The sequence below is a fragment of the Microcebus murinus genome, chromosome 16, assembly GCF_040939455.1.
Source record: "Microcebus murinus isolate Inina chromosome 16, M.murinus_Inina_mat1.0, whole genome shotgun sequence".
Classification (NCBI taxonomy): Eukaryota; Metazoa; Chordata; class Mammalia; order Primates; family Cheirogaleidae; genus Microcebus; species Microcebus murinus.
Genome location: NC_134119.1, coordinates 31144649 through 31160970, shown reverse-complemented (window position 1 = coordinate 31160970; position 16322 = coordinate 31144649).

The following is a 16322-nucleotide window of genomic DNA, read 5'->3' as shown; positions in this document are numbered from 1 at the left end:
TTATGGGAACATCATAGAGGGCACTTGCACAAACCTACATGTAAAAGACCCTGTTAAGAGTAAAAAGTCAATCAACACACTAGGAGAAAAAAATATATATTTTTATAAATAAATATATATATATAGTCATTAAATATAAAATGTCCGATTTTGAATCAAAAGTGTAGTTTACTATATCTCAAACAAGAAGCAGTATAATGAATCAAACTATATGCCTACACAATCAACACAGTTTTGCCAATTTAATGGTGGCTTGCTTATGCCAGTAGCAAAGAAGTAAGTGGCCATGAAATCGCAAAAGGCGTTCTACACAGATTGTTGACAATTGAATATTTTTCCTTGCAAGAAGTGGTCCAAAGCCTGGAAGAAGTGGTAGTCAGTTGGTGCAAGGTCTGGCAAATACAGTGGATGACAGAGAGTTTCCAAGTCCAACCTTTGGACTTTGAGCAGCATTGTTTTTTGCAGCATGTGGTCTTGCAAGAAGGTTGACCTGTCTCTATTGACCAGTCTCAGCTGCTTAATCACAAGCATCCTCATCGTTTCATCCAACTGGTTGCAGTAGACATCCGCTGTAATTGATTGACCAGGTTTCATGAAGCTGTAGTGGATAATACCAGCCCTAGCCCACCAAATAGACACCATGAGGTTTTTATTGATGAATATTTGGTTTGGGACTGTGTTTTGGCACTTCATCTTTATCCAACTGTTGTGCTGAATGCTTGCAATTGTCAAAAAGTATCTATTTTTCATCACATGTAACAATACAGTGTAGAAATGATCGCCTTTATGTTATGACAGCAAAGAAAGGCAAACAAGCTTCAAGATGATTTCTCTTTTGACACTCATTTAATTCGTACAGTATCCATCTGTCCAGCTTATTTACCTTGCCCATTTGTTTCAAATGGTCCAATATTGTTGGAATAGTAACGTCAAACCTTGCTGCTAATTCACACAGGCCACTGACCTCCCTGAGGTTCTAGGCCAACAGCTGTAAGGAGTTAAACCCCTCCAGCAAGGGTAAAAGTGGGCAGGGCACCTAGAGCTGCAAATCCAGTATGGGAGCCATTGGCTACATGGCTATTTAAATTAATTAAAATTAGGCCGGGTGCAGTCCTAGCACTCTGGGAGGCTAAGGCAGGAGGTTTGCTTGAGGTCAGGAGTTCCAGGCCAGCCTGAGCAAGGGCAAGATTCCATCTCTACTAAAAAAAAAAAAGAAAAATTAGCTGGGCGTGATGGCACGCGCCTATATTCCCAGCTACTCAGGAGGCTAAGGCAGGAGGATCGCTTGAGCCCAGGAGTTTGAGGTTGCTGTGAGCTAGGCTGATGCACGGCACTCTAGCTGGGGTGACAAAGTGAGACTCTGTCTCAAGAAATAATAATAATAATGATTAAAATTAAATTAAAAATTCAGGTCCTTAGTCAAGCTAGCTATATTTCAAATGCTCAGTAGTCATCTGTGGCTAATGGTTCCTTTATTGGACAGCATAGAATTATAAAACATTTAATCACAGAAAGTTCTAGTGGACAACACTGACCTAGAGAATTACCCTTTACTGTGTGCCTACTATAAAATACAGCAGTCTGTTGAAGCATCTCAGAGGGTGTGCTCTGGGGCCAGACTGCCTAGGTTTGAACCCCAGCTCTGCCAGTCCCTAGCTGTGTGACCTTGAGCAAGTTACTTCACCTCTCTGTGCCTTATTTGTTTCAACTGTAAACTGGGGATCATAATAGCATCTACTTCATGAGGTTGCTGTGAGGATTCAGTGAAATAATACATGTCAGACACTTGGAACACTACCCTGGCCCGCAGTAAGTGCTCAGCACCTGTTATTTCTATTTAAACCTCACAACAGCCCTGTCAAGTGGGTGCTATTATGATTCTCATTTACAGATGGGGAAAATTGAGGCTCAGAGAGCTGGAGTAACTTGTCCAAAGTCCCATGGTAATAAAGTGGCAGAGCTGGCTTTGCACTCCAAAGCCCACAGTTTTCTAGACTTCAAGCTATTTCTACCTTTGAGGGGCAGGGATGGATCTGACCCAGGCCTCAGCTGGCAAGTGGTCTAGCTCCATAGTCTTCTCTGCCAGACCAGCTCCTGCCAACCCGGCCCCACGCACTTGACTGATGCCTCATCCCCATCAACGGGGGCCTCTGCCGCCAGCTGGTGCCTGTCAGAGAGCCTTCTCCTTCCTGCTGCCCTAGGTGAGGTGCTGGGCCCCGAGCACTGAGCAAATAGAACATGAATCTGGCTGACAGCGCAATAACAAGGCTCCTAAATCAGCACAGGGACTTTTTGCTTTACATATATTACTAAAATTACATGTCAGGAATTAATATACATTATAAACCAGATGTGCCAGTTACATATTTCTCTCTGGAACATCTCTTGGGCGCCTCCTGAAACTGCTACTGGTGTTAACCACATATTCTTCCCACCATACTTGGTCCCTGGCAAGCCACACTGACAGCAGGAGGGCCAGGGAGGGGTCAGGAAGGATGGGAGGCTCAGAGGAACTCTAAGGAGCCAAAGCTGATTTTCTCACTTTGGAACCAAGCCCAGCTGTGTTGGGTTTTACAACTACTTCTGCTGTGCAGGCTGTGTCTTTAGTCCCTAAAGTCCTACTAGTACTAAGTCCCTAGTACTTAGCCACAGTCTGGCATATAGTGAATATTCAGAGGAGGTGGCGGAGGCTGCCGATTTCCTACTCAAGGTCTATTTCTCCTTGTTTCCAATTAAAGAACGCTGATATCGTTTAGGGCTGCAATGTACGAAGCTAAAGATACCCACCTTTGCAGTTTCTTTTGTGGCTAGGTATGGGGATGGAAACTAGCTCTAGCCAGTGGGATGGAAAAAGAAATATGCTGGAGGTTCCTGGGAAATCCAACCCTTACTTCTCACTTCCTTTTCTCTCTGCCTGGAACATAATTGTGATGGTTACAGTTGCAGCCATCTTGCAACCATTAGGTGACAAGCAGGAGGACAAGGGCCTCCATACTAAGGTGGAGGTGTGAAAAACTTGAAGGAATCATGTGGCCCTATCTGAGCCCTCATAGCAGCACTGTTCTTCCCTGCATCCAGACACACTACGTAAATAAAAAACAAAATAATAAGCCCCTATTTTAACCCTGGAGTTTTCAGAACTTATCATATTCCTGGTGCATTTGTTTTCAGTGAGCCTGGCATCCACAGAAAAGCAACTCTTGGGGCATCCCCTCAGTCCTTGCCTCTCTTCTCTAAAGTGTGCCTGCCACTACATTCCTGCCCATACCCCACTGTCAGAGAATGTCCACCACATTTCCCCCTGGGTGGGTGGCAGGACATGGCTGACCCAACCAGTTTCTCTCCCTGACATAGCATCTACAGCCTGCCATGGCCCCAGAAGGTTTTGTTTGTATTGTGCAGTGCTTTTAGACTTTCTTTTCGAAGAGATGGAATCTTGGTCTGTCACCCAGGCTGGAGTGCAGTGGCACCATCATAGCTTACTGTAGCCTCGAACGTATGGGCTCTAGCAATTCTCCTACCTCAGCCTCCTGAGTAGCTGGGACTACAGGACTGTGCCACTATGCTCAGCTAATTTTTTCTTTTAATTTTTTGTAAAGATGGGGATCTTGCCATGTTGCCCAGGCTGGTCTTGAACTCCTGGCCTCAGGCAACCTTCCCACCTTGGCCTCCCAAAGAAATGGGATTATAGGTCTGAGCCATTTTGCCTGGCTGCTTTTTTAGATTTTTAAAAAACATCAAGCTTGCCCAAAATATCTGGATTTCTGGCCTCTCTTAAAATAGTGGAACGTCTGGCATCACTGGCCTCCGATTCCACATGTCAACAAACAGCTGTTGCCAGGAGGTGGCTTCCCCCTCTAGACAGGTGCACACTCTCCCATTTTTCATTGTCCCCACCTTGCCCCAGTGTGTTCTTATACATGGCTCCCTTTCACTCATCCTGTTGCCAACCCGGCTTCTGTAGGCATTTGAGGTTGAAGACACCTGCTCTGAGTAGTTTCCATAGGGCCCTGAGTCATGATGATAATAATGCCGCTGATAAAGATGACAGTAGCAGCAGTTATCGATGGTTTCCATGAACCAAGTAGCTTGGTGAGGGCTTTACGTACATTATCTTATTTTGTCCTCAAAACAACAAGTCCTTCCCATTATCCTTATTGTTCAGAGTCCAGAGAGGTTCAGTAACTTAACCAAAATCTCACAGTTGGTGAACAGTCCGTCTGGGATTTGAATCAAGGCATGCTGACCTCAGAGGGGGTGCTTTCTAACCAGCAAGCTATAATGTCTTTCCATGAATTAAGACAAAACCACAGGTGGAGAAGGATGTGGTGGGTGTGCCACAGAGGGAGAGGGAGAAGGAGAGGGAGAAGGAGAGGGAGAGGGAGAGAGAGAGGGAGAGGGAGAGAGGGAGAGAGAGAGAGAGAGAGAGAGAAACTGAGGCACCAGAGTGGGAGGCAGAGGGAGTGGCTGCCTTGGCCACTGGCCATTTTCTGTTTCCTTGTGAAGCCTGGCTGCAATCCACACTTGGGTTACAAGGAAACCTCCAGGTGGAATTCACTGACACTGGTAGATTTAATCAGAAGAATCAATGGAAAAGATACCAGGGGGCTTTGGGCATGGCTGGGAAGGCTGGAGAAGCAGATCTGAACACGACAATGGCAGGCACCCAGGGCTTATCTGGTGAGGACCCTCTGTCTCCAGTGCAGATTACCAGACCCTTCAGCTTGCCCCCCTGACCCTGCTAAGTCTCCCCACCTGGACAGTAGGGACTGATACTGGCCCTACTGCCTAGCCTGCCCCAGAGACAGGATATTGCTGCTTCTATGGCCACCAGCCTCTCTGCTGGCCCTGTGTCTTCGTGTCACTTGAGCTAGCTTATTGGAAATGGGACACTTGTGAATTTTCATGGATCATTGTCCCTTTTGGCTGCCCAGCCTCAGAAACCCATACTCATTTCTGGAGAATTTTCCGTCATATGAGTCTTGGTGGGAATTAGAGCTCACTTCCTCATGCAGAATGTGGAACCGCTAGCTACTTGTGTCCTCAGCCTCCCTTGCAGGTAGGGTCTGGGTACGTGACCTAGGCTCAAGTGACTGTTATCATTTAGAGTTGGTTGTATCAGGAAAGAAATGACACTCAAATGGAGTGATCAAGGACAGTATTTATAAAGGTACAAGAAAGGTTAAGGGAAGCCAAAAAGGAATGGGGGAACACCCCAGAGGTTGCACCATCTGGCGGGGGTGGGGGGCATTATGACTCCAAGCCTGAAGGGACAAGGAGATGGGGTGCTTATGAGAGTGTGGAAAGGGCTGGACTTGTAGAAAGAGTCTTCCTTAACGGTCCCAGTCTTTGGCCCCAGCGGGGAAGGAGCTGGAGGAGTAAACACCCTCATTTCTCTTTCCTTCCATCCTCTAGTCTCCTGCCCAAGTCTCCCCTTGGGCAAATCCAAGAGGAGGCCAGAGAGTAAAGGATCCTGTTGACACAGTCCACAAAAGTGGGCCTCTGGAGCATAGCGCCACCCTCAGTGGAGAGGGTTTCTGGAGGGCAAAACAGAATAACCAACAACCCATGGTGTGATTGTGATGTTATCGTTTAATCACGCTGAGCTGGCTTTTCCACTTTAATTGAGGAGCCCTGACATTTTCTGGTTCTCTAAGGCCTTCCCTGCTGTCTACTTCTCCTGTAATCTCTTTTCTGGCCTGCCCTGTTTGTCCGTATATAAGCCTCCATTTGAAGGTCAAAGATTTTGGTTTCCAAAAAGCAGGGTCTTTTCTATGTGGTCACAGGGATTCTTGTTCTTTGTCAGGTGGAACCAATTTTCCATCCAGTCCATCCAAATTCTGACTTGGGGACTCCCCTGGAATGTTGCCATATGAGCAACTTGCCTTTTCGAGGCATAATATGTCTTCCCAGATTTCAAGAACTGCCCTCATGGAGTTATTTCTTTATCCTTTAATGCCTCACTTGATCTCTTTTTTCTCTCACAACTTGGTCCTCTAGCCAAATTCCATCCTGGCTTCCCACATTCCCCATTGAATGACATCTCTCAACAACTCAGATCTCAGCCTTTCTCTCTCCCAAGAACTATTAATACAAAGAACATCATGTTTCTACTTTACCTGCAGTTTGGTGACTCTGCTGCGAGCGTGGTTTGACATTGTTCTTGCCTAGATTTCTGATGAAAGAAGCAGTTTCTCCTCATCCCTTAAAGTTTGAGCAGATGATCTAGATAAGTGAGCAATGAAACTATGAAGACTAAGCTCAAAGGAGTGACATTTAGCATTGTGATCAAATAAAATCTGTACATAGTCAGGGCAACACATTTAATAAGTGACTATAAATGTTTAATGTATACATACAGAGCAAGTGACAATCGTGTTATCTTAAGCATTAGCACTCTTGGGGAGATGTGGCAGTGGAATGGACTCTGATGTTCCACAAAGACACCCTCCACCCCACCCTCTTTGGGAATTTCTTTGGCTGTTGCCTTTTTAAGGCAGTCTGCGTAAATGATTGATCAACTTGGGAGCTTAGAGGCTTGGTCCCCTTGCCCCAACTCAGGACGACTTTGAAGACCTATCCCAGCTTCAGAGTTCCCCATGGGGTCAGTTGAAGCCTTTGTTCTGACACTGTAGCTCAACTTCTCCCTCTGCTCCACCCTGCTTTCTCTCCTCTCTTCTCCAAGTGTCCATCCCAAGAGCACTCCCTCAGCATCTTGCTGCACCCTAATCTCCATCTCAGAATCTGCTTCACAGAAAACCAAATGTTCAAACCTCCTCTCCTCCTTGTCTCCATGCCCCTTGGAATGTGACTTTGCAGCTTCTCCAATCAAGAGACACAGTCTGTTTTTTCCCACCTTGAATCTAAACTGGGCTGTGACTTGCTTTGGTCAACAGAATGAAGCATAAGTGACGTTGTACCCGTTCTGAGCTTGAGCCTCCAGGAGGCTGTGTGCTTCTGCTCTTATTCTTGGAGCCCCGCAGCTAATCCAAGAACAAGCCCAAGCTAGCCTGCTGGAGCATGAAACACAAGTGGCCAAGTCATCGCCATTGCCCCAGCTGACAGTCAACCAACCCCTAGAAGCAGAGCCACCTAGCTGACCACAGTGCATGAATAAACTTAGCCAAGACCAGAAATAATACCTGAGCCCAGCCCAAATTGCTGACCCAGAGATTCATAAGCTAATAAATAGTAGTTGTTTTAAGACATGTAAATTTTGGAGTGGATTTGCTACGTAACAATTCTTAACTGACACAAGAGGCAACTAACTGTGTTTGAGAAATCACCACCTGTGGAGGCAGGAGCACCAGGCCCCTAGTAACATAAGAGATGACTAAGCAGCTTTCCATGAGAAAATGGGAGGAATTTATTTTTTGCCCCTGGGAAGCAGAAGAGAATAGGGATGGGAGTGTAAAAAGTAGGTAAGGAGGAGACAGTTGTTCAGCAAGAGTATGTGGCTGGGAACAACATGGGTTGAAGCAGCAGGTGGAATTCCCCCCGCCCCCAGTGTGTGTGGGTCTGTGTCCTTTGGGGGGGGGCGTGGCAGAAAGACATTTAAGCACAGATGTGCCAAATAGTTGTTTTGAACTTGTTTGCATTTCTTTAATGTAACCACTTTTCTGCTTATTTGCATCTCATCTAAATCTTCAGAAAATCTCCTTACAAAACTGGAATGCTCTTACGCTGCAAGTGGAAGTATAAACTAGCACATCCACTTTGGAGACCAATTTGGTGGTGTTTATCTAGTGAAGTACAAAATGTACATACTCTTTGACCTGAGAATTTCACTTCTAGGAATTTACAGGGAAATTGTACACCAGGAAATAAATACATACAGGAATGTTTGCTCTTTCAATCCAAGCAGCAGAATTAAAAAAAAAAGAAAGAAAGAAAAAAGAAAAGTAACAAAAGAATGTTTACTCTTTGCAGCATTGTCTGTAATAGAGAAAATTTTTGGAAAAACCTTAATTGCCCACAAGTAGAGCTTTAGATAGATGGATTTATAAATATTCATATTATGAAATACTACATAATGGTTAATATAAATGAACTAGATGTATATCTATATCTATGTCTATATATATCATCAAAGATAGTTCTCAAAAACACATTATTGCATAAAAAGCAAGTTGCAGAAAATAAAATATGATACCATTTATGTGCATTTTAAAACCATGCAAGACGACCATTTATAGATATATTACATGCAGTAAAAGTATGAAAACAAGATTTGGAAGGACAGACACCAAATTCCTGATGGTGGATCCCTCGGGGGAGGAAGGTATACATAGGAGATTTCACTTTTGACCCTATTAGATTAGAAAACTCAGAAGCAAATACTGTGAAATGATAACATTAAATTCTGATAGTTGGAGGGCATGGGTATTTGTTAGATTACTCTGTGTTTTTTTCTGTATTTAAAATTTTTACCAACTGAGCAAAAATTTAATTATACCCATGAATGCTTTTTGTGATTTGAGTGGTTATGTGTCTGTGTGTGTGTGGCTGAGTTTCACATCTGGGTCACAGAGACTCATGCCAGAATCAGGACCCCAGAGGCAGTGTTACTGAGCATGCGAGTCCCCTGGGGTCTCCAGACTCTTGGGGAGGGCTCTGTGGACCTTATAGGCCATGGAACTGGAATCTGAGTTTGACCTACTGAGATCACCCAGGGCAAGAAACCCTAGGGAACATCTGGGTTGCATGTGTAATTGTTACAGGCATTGACACCAGGGATAAGCAGGTCTCATATGCTAAGTGAGTAAACACACACACACACACACACACACACACACACACACACACACACACACACACACCCCTCTTCTCTCTTTGCTAATGTCCTGTGTCCATGATCAGGCTTGCTATGGATAGTTTTCCCTCACACCATGCATAATCCCCTCCACATTTGAAGGAAAGTTTCTAGAAATGACTGAGTTGTAAGCATCAGTTGATGATCTGAAAACCAGACATAATCAAACATTTGCAAATACATCGCATTCTGTGGGTTGTCTTTTCCCTATTGCAGCACAGAGGTTTTATAATTTTGATGAAGTCCAATTTACCTATTTTTTGTTTTGTTTATGGTTTCGATGTCATATCTAAGAAACCATTAGCGAATCCAAAGTCACAAAGATTTTTACCTCTTTTCCTTCTCAAAGTTTTATAGTTTTAGCTCTTACATTTGAGTGTTTGATCCTTTTGAGTTAATATTTTAGAGTGTGAGATAAGAGTCCAACTTCATTCTTTTGCATGTGGATAGTCAATTTCCCAGTATCATTTGTTGAAACAATTCTTCACTGAATTATTTTGGCACTCTTGTGGTAGATTATGTCTTGATGTTGGATATTTTGTATTAAATTTTTCAGGCAAATTGTACTTTTTCTATCTGTAGATTTGATTTTTTCTTCATTTCACAGAAATTCACTCATTTTATGTCTTTGTATCTTCTTTTCCTTTGTTGTATTCTCTATTCATAGATGTCAAATGTCTTTACATGGATTACCTTTGTCTATCTTCCATGTTTCTTAGCTTTTAATTGTTTTAAACTCTTTTTTTTAATCTGCATTTACCATTATTACCTCAGGTCTTTGCTTTGTTGGTATTGCTATTTTTCAGGAGTATATGTTCTTTGCAGTTTTAAATTTTTTGTGCCATAATGATGCTATTTTGGTCTTCAATTTGTTTCTTTGGGTCTTATTCCTCTAATTTTATCATTTTTATCATCTCATCTTGAGCTCTCTTTAAAAAATAAAATTAGATCCTTATTATATTTTGAGGTATAAAGCAATTGTGATTAACTTTCTTATGTTATTTTAATTATGTTTTCTTTCAGGGTGGGCTCTTTGGTTGTGTCACTTTTGATTGGAGTGAGGGAAGTTTACGTACAAACACCTATACACACACACGAGAGAGAGATGGCATGCATTCTTTGAGTCTTGTTCATGTTTTGATGGTTCTACCTACATATTCTTTGTTTTGTGGATGACCTTTAAACCCTAATCCCACCCTAACTAAAACTAGTTTATTTTTCCTTCTGAAATATAGTGTCAGAGTTGTGTGTTTGGTGTTTTGTCCATTTTTCTGCAGCTCAAGGAAATTATGGAAGGAAAAGGACAGAGCTCAGCTGAGATTGTGTGCAGCTTTCCTTAGCATACTTGACCTCTGTCTTCTCTTCTGAGCAATGTGCAATGCCAAGGTCCTCTCCACCAAGGTCAGCAGGGTGTTCCATTCCTGTTGGGCGGCAGGGGACAGTGCTGGGCTTTGGATCATTTCCTCGATTCAGTGTGTTCTCTGGAGCCTTCACTTCCATCGGGGACACACAGCACTATTGTTCACTTCCTTTGTTTTGCCCAGCTCTCCCCAGTAGCCATCTCTACTATTATTTCCTTAGAAGAGGGAAAAGATAAGGATGCCCAATCTGTTTGCTTTTCTCCAATTTTTGAGTGTTATGGAGAATTCTGTAGGTTTTGTCAACCCACAAATGTTTTAAGTTCTGGGTTTGCTCCAAGATCTTCTGTTTCTTTCCTTAGTGACCAGTTTTGTAAATTTATTACAGTGGGTTATGCCTTTTCCTTGTAGGTTATGCCTTTTCCTTGTTTGGTTACTGTTGTATTAGTTTGCAAGGGCTGCTGTAACGAAGTACCACAAACTGGGCGACTTAAACAACAGAAATGTGTTGTCTTACAGCTCTGAAGGCTAGAAGTCCAAAATCAAGGTGGCACAGGAAAGTGACTCCCGTTGCTGGGAGCCACTTGAAGTCCAAGTGCAAAAAAGAATTCAGGACTGAGCCAACAGTGTAAAGTAAAAGTGAGATTTATTCAAAAAGTATAGAAAGTCTACTCCACCACAGACAGAGTAGAGGCTAGTTCTCCTTCCAGAAGAGAATTGGCCCCATGGTTCCTGTTGCCCCTCTATTTAAGCAACGGCTTAATTATAGGCTAAACAAGGGGAGGAATATTCACAATATTCCTGGGATGATATTTTCCTGGAATTAGGGTGACACCCTCCTTTTGACTAAATATGATCAAATAGAAAGTGTCATGGTATCAGGTGCATGATGGGAGTGGGAGGTTTTCTTAGAAACTTTTATGGTAATGAAGTGTATAATGAAGCTGTAAGGTCAAGAGGTGGTCAATTTCTCCACCATCTTGGTTCTAACTGGTTGGAACTTGTCCTGCCTCCATCCTGTTTTGATCATGGTAGTTCAAAACTTGGGTGTGAGACTTCCTGACTCAGGCCATGCTGCAGCAATGCCAGTTCCCTGTCTCAAAGGTGTAGGCAGAGTTGGTTCCTTCTGAGGGCTGTGAGGGAAGGCCAGGCCAGGCCTGTTCCAGGCCTCTCTCCTTGGCTTGTAGATGGCCATCTTCTCCATATGTATCTTCCCTCTGTGCTTGTCTCTGTGTCCAAATTTCCCCCTTTTATAGTGACACCAGTCATATTAGATTGGGGCCCCCACTAATGACCTCATTTTAACTTCATTACCTCTGTAAAGACTCTATCTCAAAAATAAGGTCACATCCTGGGGCATTCTGAGGGTTAGGACTTCACTATGTGAATTTTTAGAGTCACAATTCAACCCATAACAGTTATCTGTCTTATTTAGTTTATAATTTGGACATTTTTTCCTGCCTTTATTATCTTTTGCTCATATTCTTAAATATTAGGGAAGGGACATACTATTAGGACCTTTCAGCTGGCTTTCTCAACCTGGAATACTCTCCAGCTTCCTTCATAATCCTTGAATCACAAAAGGTTCATTCTATTCCTTTGGCTTTACTACCTGCAGGAAGGACTATATCTGCACAGGTCAATTTGTAGCCACTGGCCACAGGTGGCTATTGAGCACTTCAACTGTGACTAGTGTGAATTGCAATGTACTGTCAGTTAAAATACACACTGTATTTCAAAGACTTAGTACAAACTGAGAAATAATGTAAATAAAAATTTAAAAAATATATAAATTCTTTTGCATTAAATATATCACATTTTGCATTCATTTACATCTCATTAATAATGTTTATATTGATAATATGTTGAAATTATATTTTGCCATATTGAGTTAAATAAAATATATTATTAAGTTTATACCTATTTCTTTGTACTTTCTTCATGTGGCCATTAAAAATTTTTTAATTATATAGGTGACTTGCATTTGTGGCTCATATTATATTTCTGTTTATTCTATATATTACCAGAAATATATTTCTAGAAATATGTTCCATATTTCTAGTGCTGACTTGGACTTCAGAAACCTAAAAGATCTGAGACCCACCCCGGTGGTGGCAGTGGTTGGGGTTACCATGCATGTCCAGCCCAAGGACAGATTTACTAGTAACTATTTTATTGAAACAGAAAACACACCCGTTAAGTATTCATTGTGTCACTGTGCTAGTTAAATCTCCAGTGGGACATCTCAGTATATGTCTACCTGTTCAAGGTATTGATTATCAGTATGACCTGGTGTGTTCCTTGCCTCTCCTGATCCTACCTGTCATAACTCATTTTGGAACAAAGCTCCCAAGCTCTGGTACCTACCAGCTGGGTCTGCAGCTTCACTCTGGGCAGCCTGCATTTGAGTAATAATTTATTCTCCGAATCGGCTCTTTCCCAACCTTAGCAAAGGGTCTGCCAAATTGCATCTCCAGATGAGGACAGGCCCCCGCCCCCCTTTCTCTCCCCCTCTATCATTTTAGAATTTGTAAGATGGTGTAAATTTCCCTTCATCTTTTCCAAGATGAAAGTGTGAATGAGTAATGTCCACCCAAAAATGTAAACCTTGAGGAGCTCTAGCCATTTACATGAGGAAAACTTCAAATACCCATTCCAGATCACATGCGGGCCACCCAGAGGGAGGCGTTCACTGTGAAATTCAATTACCAGACCTCGTTCAACTGCTCCCTGGAAGACCAATTAATTTCCCCCCTCTTCTGCATGTGGAACCTCTTTATAAGGGTGGAATTAAGGGGCTTCCAGAGGTAGAGACTTACTCTTTAGGTAAATATGATGAACAGGAATAAGACCCTTATTCTTCCTAGCTATGCATGGGGTGCCCAGAGGAGAGGAAGCAGCCCACGCCCCATGCACAGAGCCCTGTTCCAAGTCTCTACACCCTTGGACTCCTGGGTTGGCCTGGGGAGCATGGGATTCCCATGAGATTCCCTCTTGCACATTTGTGGAGGATCTTCTTGGGCCGGATGCTGGGGAAAGGCTGGAGAACAAAGTCCCTGCACAGCCCATGTCCTGTGGCAGCCAAACAAGTGCTAATGACATAATTAGCGTCATGGGTGCTGTAAGGGAGAGGGAGAGGCTGTGTGATAGCAATAGACGCCTCGTCTGATTGTCACTTGTTTGATTCTGATTTTGTTTTTTTACTTTACTTTATTGCAGTTTATGTTTTGTTATTTTTTGCTACAGAACTCTTTCAGTGGAGCAAATCTCATGAGGGAGAAGAGAAGCAGCACAATATATAAAACACTTATAAAGGGAATTGATCCGGTTGAAATGGGGTTAGGACAAAGCCTCAAATAGAGAGAGGACCTGCTTCTTGCTACCTGGGACCAGCCCCTGAACTTCTAAAGCCATTGGGTTGAAAAATTATCCCCAGAAAGCTCCTCTTAACTATCCCACAAAAACCCTCCGCAGGCTGGAGCCAACAGGCAACTACTTTCTCATCCTGTCATTGTCCACATCTGTAAGTTCAGCCTCATGGTGGCAACATCAGTAGCACCTGTCTCATCAGGTGTGTGGCACACAGTAGGTGTGCCATTTTTACTCTCATTATTATTCGATCTTCTACTCTGAGCCTCGGCATCAATTTTGCCCTAATCTTGTACTTACACACTGATAAATGGGCTTGGGACCTGCCCCATGTGTCTGGATTACTGTCCTTGTCACCTGACCTGTCCTCAGCCTGTTCGGTCTCGGCCAGAGCTGGAGAACTTCTGGTCCCCAGTTCACGGGAAGGAGAGTCCTTCCAAGCTCCAGCTTTGAATCGACTGGGTCTTAGTTCCAGCTCACTGTTTCTCAGGGCCCCAACGCCGCATTTGCTGCCCCTCGTGGGTCTTAAAACTCCTGTCCCTAATCCCTGAAGTTCAGGGATGTACCCTGGGGCTGCTGCAGCATCAGCTGAGAATTTACTGTTTCTGTTTAAAGATTTTCAGGCACTTGGGGATTTATTTCTCTTTCCTCCTTCTCAACTCAGCTATGTATTAAAAATACACATTTTTAAGACATTTATTTAGCATTTCCCTGTTTGTAGCTAAGACAATGGTCCACGTCACCTTGGTAGATCACATCACCAAAATCGGAATGTTCTCTTTCAAATAATTGTGTAAAGATTTCATGTTCACTTTTGCTCTCTTGCTCTACTAAAAGCCTGATTTTCTTTCTTCTAAGGAAAGGCCATCAACATTTATTGAACTATAGTGTCTGTTTCCTATGGGAGTTATGTCCTAACTTCAGTGCTGTATGGCGAAAATTTCTTATTGTCAAAGTTATCCTAAAATCCTGTATACATTGCCTTTTAACCTGGATATTTAGAGGTTAACTTCTTTGGTTTCTCTTCCTATTCGGCTGTGGCTCTTTTTCCCCGGAGCAGTGAGAGCTGAGGTCTAGTGAAGGTGGGGGGAGCGGGAATTAACAGGGTAAATAAAATATAATACACATATATTTTAGCTAATGAACCTGTGTCATTTATACTGTATCTATCATAGTCTTTCCATGCCTACAACAAGACATAGCATTTCCTTTTACACCTCGATCTGCCTTCCAAGGAGGCTGGGGCCAGTTAAAGGGAGGGTCTTTGTGAGCTGCTGAGCTTGCTGGGTGGGTATGCTCGGTCGGGGAGCAGCGCTGGAGAGCAGAACTACTCGGCGTGCTCAAGGCAGGAGAATCTGGACAGGGTGATGAGGACCGTCCAGGGTGGGAGGCTGAGGAGAAGAAATGGAGGTGAGTTGGGGACGAGAAGCAAGGAGCCAGAGAGAAGGTGAGAGGACGGGGATCACACGGGGACAGAGCGAGGGGCTGCCACGCAGGGCTGATGCTTAAGAACAGCCATGTCTCAATTTCTACTTGAAGCAGTTTTTGTAACGAGCAGTAAACCCTCCTTTATCCATTGTACCCGAAAGTGTTTTGTTTTTGCGAGAGCACAGAAGAAATGATTCATTTTTAATGAAGACTCAAAGAACTTCACCAGGGAGGTGACACTTGAGCTGAAACTCGAGGGAGGAGAAAGTTTTGCAGGACTTTATTTATGGACTGAGGACAGAGTAGCAAAGGGACGTTCGAAATGGTGTACTGGTTTCCTATTACAACAAATTACCTCCAACTGGGTGGCTTAAAACAGCAGAAACTTATTCTGTCACATTTCAGGATGCCAGAAGTCCAAAATCACGATGGCAGCAGGGTAGATTCCTGCTGGAGGCACCAAGGAAAAATTATCCCATACCTCTCCTAGTTCCTGGCAGTTGCTGACAATCCTCGATGATTCCTGGCTTGTAGACTCATTGTCACTCCAACATTCACCTCCCTCTTCCCATCACCTTCTCTGGGCGTCTCTCTGTGTCCTCTCCTGTACCCAAAGGTTTTGTGTAAGCTCTACTGTACTCACACATTTTTTTTTCCCAGTGGGAGTTTATGTGTGGGAATTAAGAGATGGGGTTTCACATCTGGATCAACATAGTGCAGAATAACAGTAGCTAGCCCTTATGTAGAGCTGTGTCTGTTTGGGCTGCTTTACATAGAGAGATTTCTTTAATTCTTTTAACAGCCTTAAGAAGTAGGTGTCATTATCATTCCCATTTTCTCATTCCCAGATGAGAAAACTGAGGCCCAGAGAGGCCCACTTGCCCAAGATCACACATATAGTAAGTATGAGAGCCGAGATTAAAACCCAGGAAATTTGGGCCCAGAGTCCACACTCTTTACCGCTGAACCTCATCACCTCTTAAGACAGACATTCCAGAAGCCTGGAGTCAGAGGCATCCAAAGAGATCCCCAGAATTCACAGGACTTTCTCTAGTGCTTTCTAACAGGCACTGCTGTGAGCCCTTAACAAGCATTACCCTGCGTAGAAGGACAAGTGGGAGATTTGGACTCGTGTTGATCTCAAGGGGCTAGTAGCCCAGCCAAACCGTGGGTTGTGTGCCATATCTCACTGACCCTCACGGCAACTTTCTGAGGCTGGCATTAGCCCCACCGAACAGATGTGGAACCTCAGGATCAGGGAGGTGACCAAGGTCACAAGAATGTGAGAGATTCACATCATGAAGCTGGAATTTGGGTTCTCATCTGTCTATCTCCAAGTCCAGGCTTGCTTGGCC